The sequence below is a fragment of the Desmodus rotundus genome, chromosome 8, assembly GCF_022682495.2.
Source record: "Desmodus rotundus isolate HL8 chromosome 8, HLdesRot8A.1, whole genome shotgun sequence".
Taxonomy (NCBI): Eukaryota; Metazoa; Chordata; class Mammalia; order Chiroptera; family Phyllostomidae; genus Desmodus; species Desmodus rotundus.
In genome coordinates, this window is record NC_071394.1 from 69,572,785 (window position 1) to 69,588,640 (window position 15,856).

The window sequence follows — 15,856 nt, forward strand, 5'->3', positions numbered from 1 at the left end:
AATGCTGTCAGCTCACCCATACCCCAACTTCCTACAGTTCTTGTGGCGCCAGCTCCACATCTCAGCCCTCAAGGACCTGCTGTGCTCAGACTGCTGGAGCTAGGCTTGGTCTGGGCCAGCTTTGACCTGGAAGAGCCGCGGAATTCATGGCCCACCCACTCCTCACCCTGGTGGTGGTGGTGTGATCCATACCATCTCTACCTTTCCCTAAAGGATGGAGCTGCTTGGTTCCCAGTCCCCTGTTCCACTTCCTAGTGAAGTTACCTTCATGTACATCCTTAGTTCACCAGTCTGCTTCTGGGAACGCTGTCTAAGAGAGGTATGGAGATTTTCCATGCTGTTGGGATAGAAATCAGTATGCAGAAGGGGAAGCGGTACATAGAGGAAGGAGGAAACACTGGGAAAGGAAGGGAGCAGGCACAGAAATGTCTGCAGTGGAGGTGACTTTAGGTATCATGCACACTGACCTGGATTTGAGGAATGGAAAAACTGAGGGCCAAGAGGGAAAGTCACTTGCCTGAGGCTAATAGCATCATTAGGGCAGAACTTGGCAAGGCGTTGGGCCCATAAAAATGCCCAATCAATGCTTGTGGAATGAAAGTGAGGGGTTGAATTGACAGGGCTGCACCTGTCACCTGAGCCAAAAGGTTCATATGCAGCTTCAGAGAACATTCTGCCCTGAACCACAAACCTCCAGGTGCGTCTGGAGCTCTGCTCCCCACACACTGGGACCCCTGGCCCTGGGACACATGCCCCCAGCAAGGGCCCAGTGTGGGCTCATCTATATGCCCCTACCATCAACCCAAACAGGCAGGTAGGTTTGCTTTCTTTTTGCTTTGCTTAGAATGGCAGTTCACACAGAGATCAGAAATCATTTGTCCCTGAGCTCCTCAAACTTTGATCTGCCCATGAACCTTCTGGTTGTTCAAATGCAGATTCTGATCCAGTGGGTCTGCAGTGGGCCTGAAAGTCTGCATTTCAAACAAGCTCCCATGTGTGGGGCCCCTCCATGAGCCACACTTTGCATAGAAAATTTCTAAGAATATGCTTTTGTTTGCACCATCACTTCCTTCCAAGAAGACCCTTTCTCCTTACCCATCCTCTGTGGTTTTGTTCAAATGTCACTTCCAAATCCCTTGAGTCTTCCTCTTTCTTTCAATGGGAAGAAATCTCTTGCTATGTTTGCTTTTCTGTGAGTCTTATAACACTAACGCCCTCTCTTTTATTGCATAGTTATTTTTGTCCTAGACTGTGCTTTCTTAAGGAGTTCTGTAATTTTGTTTTGAAACACCTATAGCTCCTCTATCACTCTCCAGAACACTGTAGTAATAGCTCAGTTGTGTGTGGCAGGCACTGGGTTCAGTCCCTAGTGGGCTTTATCTCAATACTCTTCAGTCTTGTGAGGTAGGTATTAGTATCCAGAGGCTCAGAAAAGTGAGGTGAATTGCCTGAGGTCATACCTAATAAGTGGCCAAAGCCACTGACTCCATCTGCCAAATGCCAAAGCCCAAGCTCTTATGTATTTTACATTTGTTGAATGAATGAATAAGTAAATTAGTGGATGGTTGGATGGATGGGCATTTCAGAAGAAAAAAACTGATTCTGTGTAAAATACTCCACATGAAGCTAGCACATTCACATGCTTCAGCTTGGGGTAGGTTGACTATCCCCCAGTCCCTCCTTCCTTCTAATCCAGAGATTTCCATGAAATTCTTATTCACAGTGGAGATCCTGCCCACACAGAACAGGAAACTGACATATTCAGCCTCAGCTGTTGCACTTTCCAACACCCTCAGGCTTAGTCCCCAACATCTCATCCTTCACTAAATAGAATCTCCCTCCTTCCAAAGTGTGAAGAGGGCTCCCTACCTCCTGGGGGTGGGGTGGAGTGGTGCTGACAAGCTCAGAGCTGTCACTTGGAAAAGCTTCATGTTGATAGAGAAGCAGGAAGCTATTGGCCTTTATTTCAGTGGAGCAGCTTATCTCAGATCATCTCTTCAATCACAGGCCCTCAAACAGCTTCTGGCAATCAATTCACATTCCTGTTGCTACCGCTGCGGCTACCGCTGCGGCAACCGCTGCTGCTATTGCTGGGAGGTAAAGCACAGGGATTACCGTATTTACCTGCATATAGCTTCAGCCTTCTTCCAGTGGATAGTGGCTCCAAAGATGAACCAACCTGCTATCCCTGCAGGTTTGTGGGGAAGCCAGACCATTTCTTACAGTCCTCCTAGAGCCTTCTATCTTCTTTTATTTATTTTTTAAAATAATTTGTTATTTTTCTATTATAGTTGAAATACAATATTATATTAGTTTCAGATGTACAACCCAGTGTTTAGACATTTATATAACTTATGAAGTGATCATCCTGATAAATCTAGTACTCATCTAGCACCATACATAGTTATCACAACATTACTGATTGTATTTTCTATGGTGTACTTTACATCCCCATGACAGTTTTTATAATGGCCAATATGTACTTCTTAATCCTGTGTCATTTTTCTCCTAGTATCCCAACCACCCTCCCAATTTGGCAACTGTCAAATAGAACTTTCTATCTTCTAATGATTGGTGTGGAGTAGTCAGTCTTACTAAAACAAGGGACAAGTCCTGTGGTGGTGAACAGTGCCTGGGAGCCTGAGCTGGGATCTCAACTGTGCTGCTCATGGGCTGCATGACTCTCTCTCTCTGAGCAGCAGTTTCTGTACAGCCTCACTTTGCAGATGAAGGTGAGGGCTAAATAAGATCAAGCATGGAAGGGTCAGTGTGTGCCAGCAGGTGGAAAGCACTCATTAAATGAGAGGTGTGCGGGAGGTTGATTCCAGAACCTGGAATCTCAGCATGGCATGGCGTGCTTCAGGGCCCCATGCCTCCTTCTCAACCTCCAGGAATCTTCTTTTTGGGAGCTCCTTGGGCCAGATTCAAGTGACACCATGGTCGAGCTTCTCCACAATTCACAGCATCATAGGCCCTCTGCAAATATCAGATGGAGAAAGCAGTTTAGTAGAGGGCAGGGAGGGGTAATGAAGTAGTCATGTATGGGAAGACCAGCAGTTTGGGAAGATGAGGCTGAAAAGGTGTTTGGGACCAGATCACAAGGGTAGGCAGCCTGAGACCAACAAAGGAGTTAGGACTTGATGCAGGAGAATAATAGGAGGCCATGAGTAGCTCAGATCAGGGTTTAGGAAGCTGTCTATTTGGTGGCTGTGTGAAGGATGAAATGTGGTGCATGAGGGACAGAGTGGAGTGAAAGAGAACAGATAAGAAGCAGTTGTTAGGGTCAAAGTGACATTTGACTACTACTGGCACCAGAGCAGTAATTGGTAGGTCATTAGATCACCCAGTCAGAAGGGGCTTCAGGAAGGCTGTGATGCCCCTGTGTGCTCAGCATTAACCCTTTAGTTGTTAGGCTGTGACAATCTGGGGGTTACGGGAGAGGGACCTAGGTTGTGCGGTAGGGGCCTGAGTGCTCAGGCTAGTAAATACTTAGCAACAGATTCTGCAATATCAGGCTAATGGTTATATTTGTGCCTGTGTACTGATATTCAGCCCTGCATAGTACCTAGAGCATGGAAAGGCAGAGGCAGATATCAGAGAAGTTGTTGAGATAAAATTGACAGCAGGGTGTGGTGACTGCTTTGGTTCCACATTGTCAGCAAGAAACAGCCTTGTTCAGAGCTCTTGGGGGTAGGCAGAAGGGGTGGCATCACAACCAACACAGCAGCTGAGTAGATAGGAGACCCAAAGGAGGAAAATGAACCAAAGATGATATCAGCAAATCTATTATCGGGAGAGGAGAGGGAAGGGGGCACAGCTAGGGGTGAACCAGAAATAAAGCTGGGTTCTGAATAGCCGGTTAAACTTCTTCGGAAGCCTGTAACCTGGCCTGCTAAAAATAATGCAAATTCCTCCCTCCTGGAAACCAAACTGTTTGGGAAGGTCACACAACCAGCACCCCACAATCCTACCCTGCAAGGGCACTAGGGGGGTTGTTGGTTGGCACCGGCCTACATTTGTGCTGTTCGTATCCTGGGATTCAAGCTTTATTTCTAATTGCCCTTAGTATCAGGAAGTTCTCCCTCCTACCCATCATTTACTGTGACTGATCCTATGAGAGTACAGGATAGGCATTTATATTAGGAAATGCCCACTGAATAAACAAAAATTGGCCAAGAAAGAAATTGATGTGGGTTTTCATTCCCAGCAAGTGTGTCCTCTTCATTCATGAGATCAAGTTAAAAGTAGACTTAACAAAGTATCTGGAGAACCAGGCATTCTGCTTTGACTTTGCATTTGATGAAACAGCTTCAAGTTAAATCATCTATAGCAGGGTTGTCAAACTCATTTTCACTGGGGGCCACATCAGCCTCACAGTTGCCTTCAAAGGGCCGAATGTAATTTTAGGACTGTATAAATGTAACTACTCCTTAATAGTTAAGTGAGAGCTCAGCGCTGCCACTGGGTAGAAACAAGGTGCCGGGCCAGATAAAACAAGGTGGAGGGCCGGATTTGGCCCATGGGCCTTGTGTTTGCCACCTGTGATCTATAGGTTCACAGCAAGCCCCTGGTACACACAATTTTCCAAGGCAGAAAAGCAACTTGTTTTGCATATGGCCAAATGAGAAATGACAAGACACACACTATGTGCAGAGGCCTCTCTGGGAAAGCCCAGAATGCATCCACAGGGGTCTATGAGATGGCCTCTAGGATGTCTTCCTTCTAAAGAATCAGCCCTGCTACCACAGCCTGGGCCTGGAAGTCTATGTGACATTCTTTGAGATCTATAATGGGAAGCTGATGGACCTGCTCAACAACAAGGCCAAGCTGAGCATGCTGGAGGACAGGAAGCAACAGGTTCAGGGACTGGGGCTGCAGGAGCACCTGATTAACTGTGCTAATGATGTCATCAAGATGACCAACACAGGCAGTGCCGTCAGAACCTCTGGGCAGAAATTTTCATCTCCAATTCTTCCCACTCCAATGCCTACTTCCAGATTCTTCTTTGAGCCAAAGGGAAAATGCATGGCAAGTTCTTCTTGGTGGATCTGGCAGGGAATGAACAAGGTATAGAAATCCAGTGCTCACTGGCAGACCCACATGGAAGCCAGAGAAGTCAACAAGTCTCCTGGCTCTGAAGGTAGCAAGGGTTAGCTAGGGGTCGTTGGTCTGAGGGACTGCTGGTGCAGGGAGGAAGAGGGCAGTGTGAAAGTAGGGACCTCAGTTACACCTGCTGCCCCATAGGAGTGGATCAAGGCCCTGGGACAGAACAACACTCACATCCCTTTCCGAGACAGCAAGCTGACACAGGTGCCAAGGGACTCTTTTATCTAAGAGAACTGGACAACCTGTATGATTGCCATGATCTCACCAGGTATAAGCTCCTGTGAATATACTTTAAATACACTGAGATATGCAGACAGGGTCAAGGAACTGAGCTCCCACAATGGGCCCAGTGGGAGGCAGCCAATTCAAATGGAAACACAAGAGACAGTAGCTACATCTCACAGGTCCTTGATTGCAGACAATTTTTCTAAAGAAGAAGAGGAACTGTCTGCCCAGATGTCTATCTTTCCTAATGTTGTGGAGCCACACTCACCAGCTTCTCCCAGGAGTCATTAATCGGCCTCAATATTTCATTCCCTAAATTCCTGGGTAAAAACTTAGTTGCAGTCTCTGTTGAAACCCCACAGGTGTCTTCTTGGCACTCACCACATATCAGGCTGGCTTCCTATTGCAAGTGTCTGGGACTCTGCCAGAGAGCTTTCTTTGGCCAGGAACATTCTTGGAGGTGGGGTGGGGGAAAGTCCAGAATGCTGGGAAGCTAACCCCCCAACCCAGGAGCAGCCCTATACCAATGCCAGCTTCTTCATTCTTTGGGTAGGATAACTCTGACATCTGTCCTGCACTTCTCTCATGGTCCGCTCCTGGGGGAGCCCAATTGAAGTCACACTGATACGCCTGTAGTTTCAGTCACTGCCATTTCTCACCTGGATTCCTGTCTGGATGCTCTCCAATACAATCTATAGCAAAGGGAGCTTTCTAAAATGCAAACTGAATAGCTTTCCTCCTCTGCTCCCTGTTGCCTTAGGCAAAGTTTAAACCATTTAAGTGAATGACACAAACCACTGCCTGTCCTTGTCTTCAATTCAGGCCTATACCTATGCTTTCCCTGTCTCCTACAATCTTCTCTCCATTTCTCTTCTCCCAATACCTTGGTCCTGCCCATGGTGCCCCTTGTTTTTAGATCTCAGCTTCCCTGGAAAGTCTTCCCAACTCCAGTAGGTATTAGACCTCACTCCTCCTTGTGGGCCCTGCTCTTGCCCTTTCCACCCTGGGGCACAGGTCTTTGCTGTCTGCCCTTCCCTCAAGAGCAGTAGTTCTCAGTCTTGATTGTTCACTGGAAATGACTGGGGGCCTTTACAAACTACAGACATGGGCCCCACCACAACTAATTAAATCAGAATCTCTAGGGGTAGAGCCCAGCATCCACTGCTCTTCAAAGCCCCACAGGTGATTCCAATATACAGTCTGGGTCGAAAACTACATTCTGATAGTATGATTTCTTTGTGAAGTGGGGGCAGGGTCTTGTTTCAACTCTAGTCCCTGGCACATGGTAGGGGGTCCCTAGTGAATGTTGGCTGTGAGTACAAATAACAACTACAGAAACACTGTCCTTATATGGCAGGCAATGTTCTAAGAAGATGAGTGAATAAATGAGTGAATTCATGTGTAAATGAATGAATGAATGAATAAAGGGCCCATCTGAGTACTGGAGGCTCCAAAGAAATATTTGTCCCTTAGATATTGAATTGTCTAGGAAGGAGCAAATAACCTCTTGCCAAAGCACAGATTAACTAGTCATCTAGCCCTAGGGCACAACCATGATAGTCAATGCTGAGCTGCTAAATCACCAGCAAGTTGCCTCCAGTCATAGTCACAATACTGGAAACCTGGGAGCATTGGGAGATGGGGCCAAAAGTCCCTTCATTTAGAAATGGTATTTTTTAGGGAGGGGTCTCTCAAATGTATCATTTCTGGGGCTGCAGCAAAGAGTTGGGTGTGGACCCTGGGATTGTGGGTTTGGAGTGGGACAGGCCTGGATTTGCAGCAATCCTTCCAATGAAAACGCACTGGACAGTTCACCAGAGAGGCTAAATCATCTCCCAGCTTTGCTGGCAAGAATGAAAATCTATGGTTTAATAAAAACAGCTGATTCAATTTCAAACAAGTGGCTCACACCCACCTCTAAGTAGCTGCTGTTAAAAAATCCAGGCTCTGGCCCTGTTTTAAATGAGGTCTGAGGTAGAAAAAAAGGACCTATTTGGCAGGATTCATGGGTCTTTGATGAAGCCTGTTTCAGTCTGAATTTTTTAATAGAGTTGCTTTATTGTGTTTTCCCTGTGCAAAGCAGGCTCTAAATGGCAGTAGCTGTAATGAGGTTGCCTCCTGTGCTGCAAAGTGGGGGGCCTGGTGGGGAAGTGATTACTGAGTGGAGGCCCTACGGGACTGGCCACACAGGCCTGGGAGCCAGCTTCACAGACTCTGAATACTTCCTTGAGGGCCCCACTAAGCCATTTGTTTCACCTCCATGGCCAGGATAAACCCGGGCAAGCTGCCTGGTGACATAGCATCCTGAGCCACCCCCAGCCCCAGAGATATCCAGCCCCAGCTGCCACAGTTCCCTAGTTATCTGAAGTGAAGAGGTCAGAGGTTAAGTGAGAGATCAGAGTCCTCTGGTCAGGGAGAGAAAAGCAAATCCCTATGATCTTTGGCTGTGTTCTTGAAGCTTGTAGCTTTCTTTCTGCCTCTATTTCCTAAAATACCTCTATAGGGAGGTATTTGAGATGCAACCCTGTCCTTTTCTGTTCCTACCTAAATTGATTGAGCTTTTTTCTTTAGTCAAGTTAGGAGAATTTCATGGAGGGAGAAAAAGCATTGGATGGGCATTTAGATTTAATTGGAGGCCCAGGAATAACAACTCCAGTTCTGGCCTCCACTTTATGAGAGGATGTCATCAACAATGTGTGGCTCAGGTTCTCTCTTTTCAAATGACAAAGTCCAAGAGGTGACATGGTGAAAAAGGGTCTGAGAAGTTCATGAGCTTCTTCAGAAACCGAGAGGTAACACTGGCTACTATGAAGGAAGAGATTGTTATTCTGTGATTGTGTAAGTTCCTTGTCAATAAGCCTCATCAATCAGGAAGCAGGTATGGAATCTCCACTTGTGAGCACAGCTGTAAAGGCTCCTGATGAAGAAGATAAGATATGCCTCTCAGGGGACATTTCATGTGGTGTTAGAGCCAGAAAGGCTCCGATCCATCATGGGGCTTGTAGTTTCTAGCCACAGGAACTCAAGCCAGCTTTTCCTTACCTGTACTGTAGGAGCAATAGGTCCTTACAACTGTAGTGCACCTAATACCTGTTTTTCTTCTCCTGGGAGCTTTCTCTGGCTGGCCACATACATTTTATCTGCCCTTGCAGGGGCCAGAAGTGCCCAGGAATTAACACCTCATCCCCCACACAAAGCTTTCAACTAGTGTGTGATGGGAGTTGGTGAATACATACCCCAACTCTCCCCTCATTTGGGTACAATGACTTTGAGGTTAGTGCATTCTACAACATTTCTCATAATTTTCCCAGCTAGATTAAGCTCCAGTTTCCTACCAGTCAACTTTCTTGATACCAAGCCTTTTATTGACCACCTTCCCCACTACCCTGCCCATATTTCTTTCAATTTCTGAATAAACTGCTTGCACTCAAGGACCTGTCCCAGGGTTGGCTTCAGGGGAAACTAAGACAGTGGAGGCAAACACATAAAAACAAGGTTACTGTGGGGTTATTGTAATTATTGAGTTGTGCTACAACCTATAGGGTACCTGGCATAGAGTGAGCCCTTAAATAAATGATAGCTATTATTAACAAGACTATTAAAATTTATCTCAGAGAGATGATGCTTTACAATAAGAAAGCAAGGCTGCATGTGATCAAGTTGTTTAAACATCCGGAGGAAGAAGTGGAGGGCCTAAAAATGTCCACTGCTTAGATAGGCTCTGTGAAGAAAGTGGGGGAAATTGATAGAGGCTGTGTGCATGGCCTTTGAAGAGTGGCTGGCTCCTGGAAGGTGCTTAGAATTTCTTTGCTGGATGTCTCTTAAGCTCTCAACAAACCTAGAGGTACCCTCTTAGCACTAGTCAAAATTTTGGCAAATATTTGAATAGTATTTGTGTTTCTTATTACAGTATAAGGCTCCACAGGGGTCATGTCTGGTCAGCACTGTATCCCCTGTGCCTGGCACACTGCCTCACATATTAGGTCTACAATAAATGAGCAAATGAGTAAGTAAATGACTGAAGAATTAAGGGATAGGCACAGTCAGACTGCTCAAACTAGCTAGTCTAGAAGGTGGTTAGAGCAGGCCAGATTGAGGTCTTAACAAAGGGACCAGTTTAGCAGCAATGGAAAAGGAATTTTTGCATAAAAGGAGTCTTATGGAAGACTGTAGAGGGCCTTGGATGCTGACTTAGGGGGGTGGGCTTTTATTCTGACCATAATTGTTAGCCATCAAAAGTCTTGAAGCTAGGAGATAACTTACACCATTAAGTTTCTGTGAACTTAAATGAGATAATATATTAGTGGTGTTTATCACAGCACCTACCATATAGTCTTAATAAGCACCCATAAATGTTAGTTACTGTCTGTTTCTCCTTCCTATCAGTGTTTTACAAAAAGAAGATTGTAAATAGCACAAAGCGTGTGGCCATGGTTAAGGGCTAACCATGACTGGGAAGGAGCAGTTGGAGAGAAGGTGGGTGTAGTGAATGCTCAGAAGAATTGCCTTCTCCAGCTGCTGGGAATGCCATCGGGATGCCTTCCAGTTGAGGAACAATGCTTCACCCAAACTGCCCCTTCTTCCAGAAGCACCCTTATTCCATGGCCCATCCACAGGGACCATAAATATCTGGCTTTTCTGCTCTAGCTCGAGGCTGTCCCAGCTCCCTGTAGGGCTGGCTGAGGACTTTGCTGAGACTAAATCACAGCTCAACTTTTCTCTTAACCCAATCCAGCTTCCTTCCCCTGCCTTCCATCAGTGTTGATGTTGAGAGCACTCCCTAATTATCTCAGAGTTGTCTTCTGAGGGTTATCAGCTGTAGCAGTAGAAGAGTGTCCTGCAGGCCTTGGATAGAGAGAGATCCAGAGGGAGGAGGTGGGCCTCAGGGAATGATGCTCCAACCAACTAGGGAACCCTGCTAAGGCAAGTCTAGGCATTTTGCGAAATGCAAATCTTGTACCAGTCCAGACAAACCTTCCCACTCTCCTTTCTCACTAGTTCTTCAGTCTTCCTTTTCAGAACCCAAGCTCTATGCCTTTTCCCTTTAAGCCTCCCTTGACACTCATTTAGTTGTTGATGCCAAAAAATTTTCATCAAGTCAAAGAAGCTCATTGGAATTCTTTTCCCCTTCACTTCCACACCCACTCCCAGGTGGGAACAGAAGTGTAACAAAGGTACAGAGCACACCATCTGTCTGATTGGATTGGCCCTCCCCACTGACTTGTGACCCTGCTGATTCCTGCATAATTGTTGTATCCCCTACTTCCATCCAGGCCTTCTCTTAAAGATGCTTACATAAAGGTGGCCCTACTAACAAGCTTCTATCTGAGTTTAAAACATAGTTCAGACACTCACACACTGCTCATAAAAATGTAAAATGGTACAATCACTTATAAAAGCAATTTGGCTGTTTCTTAAAAAGTTAAACATATCCTGACAATGAAATCCAGCCATTGCACTCCTATGTGTTTGCCTTAGAAAGGAAAGAGTATGTTCATACAAAGACCTGTGCATAAAGGTTAATAGGAGCTTTATTTCTTTTTAAAAAAATATACTTATTGATTATGCTATTACAGTTGTCCCATTTCCCCCCCTTCACTCCACTCCATCCTGCACACCCCCCCCTCCCATATTCCCCCCCTATAGTTCATGTCTATGGGTCATACATATAAGTTCTTTGGCTTCTACATTTCCTATACTATTCTTACCCTCCCCCTGTCTGTTTTCTACCTACCATTTATGCTACTTATTCTCTGTACCTTTCTCCCCTTTCTCCCCCCCTCACTCCCCTGTTGATAACCCTCCATGTGATCTCCATTTCTGTGGTTCTGTTCCTGTTCTAGTTGTTTACTTAGTTTGCTCTTGTTTTTGTTTTAGGTGTGCTTGTTAATCACTGTGAGTTTGCTGTCATTTTTACTGTTCATATTTTTTATCTTCTTTTTCTTAGATAAATCCCTTTAACATTTCATATAATAAGGGCTTGGTGATGATGAACTCCTTTAACTTGACCTTATCTGAGAAGCACTTTATCTGCCCTTCCATTCTAGATGAAAGCTTTGCTTGATACAGTAATCTTGGATGTAGGTCCTTGCTTTTCATGACTTGGAATACTTCTTTCCAGTCCCTTCTTGCCTGTAAGGTCTCTTTTGAGAAATCAGCTGACAGTCTTATGGGAAGACCTTTGTAGGTAACTGTGTCCTTTTCTCTTGCTGCTTCTAAGATTCTCTCCTTCTGTTTCATCTTAGGTAATGTAATCATGATGTGCCTTGGTGTGTTCCTCCTTGGGTCCAGCTTCTTTGGGACTCTCTCAGCTTCCTGGACTACCTGGAAGTCTATTTCCTTTGCCAGATTAGGGAAGTTCTCGTTCATTATTTGTTCAGATAAGTTTTCCTTTGTTGCTCTTCCTCTCCTCCTTCTGGTACCCCTATAATTAGGATGTTGGAATGTTTAAAGATGTCCTGGAGGTTCCTAAGCCTCTCCTCATTTTTTTGAATTCTTGTTTCTTCATTTTTTAATGGTTGGATGTTTCTTTCTTCCTTCTGGTCCACACCTTTGATTTGATTTCCAGTTTCCTTCCCATCACTATTGGTTCCCTGTTTTCTTTTGTTTCTCTTAGCATAGCCTTCATTTTTTTGTCTAATTTGTGACCAAATTCAACCAATTCTGTGAGCTTCTTGATTACCAGTGTTTTGAACTGTGCATCTGATAGGTTGGCTATCTCTTCATTGCTTAGTTGTATTTTTTCTGGAGCTATGATCTGTTCTTTCATTTGGGCCTTTTTTTTTTTTTTTGTCTTGGCATACCTGTCATGTAAAGGGGTGGAGCCTTAGGTGTTCACCAGGGCGGGGTAACACTGGTCACTGCACTGTGATGCTGTACGTGGGGGAAGGGCCGAGAGGGAGCAATGGCGCTTGCTCCACTCTCTGCCGGATTTCAGTCACTCCCTCCGCTACCCACAATCAAATTGGGACCCTCTGGTGCTGATTCCCAAGTGGGTGGGCTTGTGCACACTCTAGGCCCCTGTGGGTCTCTTCAACGAACTCTCCTGTGAGGCTGGGAGTGTCTCCTGCTGCCACTTCAAACCCCACGGGTGTTTTCAATCAGAGGTTTGAGGCTTTATTTACTTGGGCTGGAGCCCTGGGTTACTCGGTCTGCTTCACTCCTGTGCTGTTCCTCCCGGTTTATCTATGCACAAATGTGGGGCCGCAGGGTCTGCTAGCCACCACCTTGTGGGGTCTGCTAGCTGCAGCCTAGCCTGCCCAGTTCCACAGTCTGCCACCTCGCTGGGTCCGCCAGTCGCTGCCTTGCCGGGATTCCTCTCTGCCCCAGCTGCCCATCTCCACCCCTCCTACCGGTTTGGATGAATGTTTCTCCTTTATCTCCTTGGTCGTCGGACTTCTATACAGTTCAATTTTCTGTCAGTTTTGGTTGGTTTTTGCTTTTAAATTGTTGTTGTCCTTCTTTTGGTTGTGCGAGGCAGCACAGTGCGTCTACATACGCCTCCATCTTGGCCGGAAGCTCCTGGAGCTTTATTTCTAATAGCCTCAAACTGCAAGCAAACCAGGTATCCATCAACTGATGAATACATAAGCAAAATATGTACATCCATACAAGGAACTACTACTCAGCTCTGGAAAGGAATAAGCTACTAACACTGTCAACAATACACAACTCTAGGAAATGCAAACTGTGCATTAAAAAGATGATACACCATAGTCAAGTGGGATTCATCTCAGGGATGCAAGGATGGCACAATATTCACAAATCAATAAACATAATACATCACATCAACAACAGCAAAGACAAAAATCACATGATCATATCAATAGATGTGGAAAAAGCACTTGATAAGATACAGCACCCATTTATGATAAAAACACTCAGCAAAGTGGTACAGAGGGAGCATCCCTCAACATAAGGCCATATATGAGACATCTACAGCCAAAATCATATTTAGTGGACAAAAACTAAAAGCTTTACCACTGAGATCAGGAACAAGACAAGAATGTCTACATTTGCCACTCCTATTCAACATAGTATTGGAAGTCCTAGCCACAACAACCAGGAAAAATAAAGAAATAAAAAGTATCCAAATTGGAAAGGAGGAAACAAAACTGTCATTGTTTGCAAATGACATGGTAGGGTCATAGAAAATCCTATAGATTCCACCAAAAAACTACTCGACCTAATAACTGAATTTGGAAAAACAGTGGGATGCAAAGCCAGTATTCAGAAATCAAAGGCATTCTTGTATACCAACAATGAAATACCAGAAACAGAAATCAGGAAAAAAAAATCCCATTTGATATAGCAACAAGAAAAATAAAGTACCTAGGAATAAACCTAACCAAGGAGGTAAAAGACCTGTACTCAGAAAACTACACAACACTGAAGAAAGAAATTAAGGAAGACACAAACAAATGGAAGCATGTACCATGGTCATGGATTGGAAGAATTAACATCATCAAAATGGCCATACTACCCAAAGCAATTTATAGATTCAATGCAATCCCTATTAGAGTACCCATGACATATTTCACAGATATAGAAAAAACATTCCAAAAATTTCTATGGAACCATAAATGACCCGAATAGCTGCAGCAATTTTGAGAAAGAAAAAAAACATAGTGGGAAGGATTACAATACCTGATATCACAAGGTCACTGTAATCGAAACAGCCTGGTACTGCCCTAAGAACAGACACATACACCTATGGAACAGAATAGAGAGCCCAGAAATAAACTAAAGTCTCTATGGTCAATTAATATGTGACAAGGGGGGCAGGAGCATAAAATGGAGTAAAAATAGCCTCTTCAACAGATAGTGTTGGGAGATCTGGACAGCTACATGTGAAACCAAAATGAAACTCGATCACCAACTTACACCATACACAAAAATAAATTCAAAGTGGATAAAAGACTTAAATAGAAGTTGTGACACCATAAAAGTCCTTCAGGAGAATATAGGCAGGAAAATCTCAGATATTCCACACAGCAATATTTTCGCCGATATGTCCCCTAGAGCAAGGGACATAAACGAAAGAGTAAACAAATGGGATCTCATCAAAATAAAAAGTTTCTGCATGGCTAAAGAAAACAGCATTAAAATGAAAAGAGAACCAACAGTATGGGAAAACATACTCGCCAATGATACCTTGGAAAAGGGTTTGATCTCCAAAATATAGGAAGAACTCACACAACTCCACTCCAGGAAGACCAAAAATTCAATTAAAACATAGGCAAAAGACCTGAACAGATACTTCTCTAAGGAAGACAGACATACAGAGGTCCCAGAGACATATGAAAAGACGCTCAGCATCACTAGCCATCAAAGAGATGCAAATTAAACCACAATGAGACACCACTTCACACTGGCAAGAATAGGCATCATGAACAAATCAACACATAATAAGCATTGGAGAGATTGTAGAGAAAAGGGAACCCTAGTGCATTGTTGGTGGGAATGCAGACTGGTGCAGCCACTGTGGAAAACAGTATGGAATTTCCTCAGAAAACGACAAATGGAACTGCCTTTTGACCTGGCAATTCCACTCCTGGGATTATATCCTAAGAACCCTGAAACACCAATCCATGTTCATAGCACCCCAACGTTCACAGCAGCACAATTTACAATAGCCAAGTTCTGGAAGCAGCCTAAGTGCCCATGAGTAAATGCATGGATCGAGAAACTGGTACATTTATGTGATGGAATACTATGCAACAGAAAGAAAGAAGGAGCTCTTAACTTTGCAACAGCATGGATGGAACTGGAGAGCATTATGCTAAGTGAAATAAGCCAGGCGGTGAAAGACAAATACCATATGATCTCACCTTTAAGTGGAACCTAATCAACAAAACAAATAAGCAAGTAATATATAACCAGAGACATTGAAATTAAGAACAATCTGACAGTAACCAGAGGGGAGGTGAGAGGGGATAATGGGGGGAATTGGGGGAAGGGTTTTCAGGAACAACTATAAAGGACACATGGATAAAACCAAGGGGGGGTGGAATCAGGGGAGGGAGGTGGGGATGGCTGGGGTTGGGGTGGAGTGGTGGGGGGAAAATGCAGAGAACTGTACTTGCACAGAGATAAAATAATTTAAAAAATAAGAAATGCAAACTATAATGACAGTGAGCAGATCTGTGGTTGCCTGAACAGGGGCTAGGAAGGGATAGAAAAGGGAGAATAAAGAGAGAAAAAAGAGGAGATGGACATACTCACCCTCTCAAATGTGGTTTTAGTTACTTTCTACATGAGTATATCAAAACTCCCCAAATGCACATTTATCGTATATCAGTTACATCTCAACAATGCTTTTCAAAAAAGGTGAAGTCCAGGAGAAAGGCATGGTGATTAAAATCAAAATCTCTCTCACGGTAAAAGCACTTTGTCACTGGATTAACATCAGCTGATGTTTCAGCCTCTTCTTCCTGAGATTTGAACAGATGGTATGTCCTTGGTATCACACTTATCATTTTAGAACTGAGTGGATTTACTTTCCATTTGATGCTTATGTTCTGAA

At 44.4% G+C, this 15,856-nt stretch overlaps 1 pseudogene; it reads left to right on the forward strand.

The window, feature by feature from the left end:
• Positions 1 to 214: 214 nt before the first annotated feature.
• Positions 215 to 9,345, forward strand: LOC112301103 (kinesin-like protein KIF2C; annotated as a pseudogene).
• The last annotated feature ends 6,511 nt before the right edge of the window (positions 9,346 to 15,856 follow it).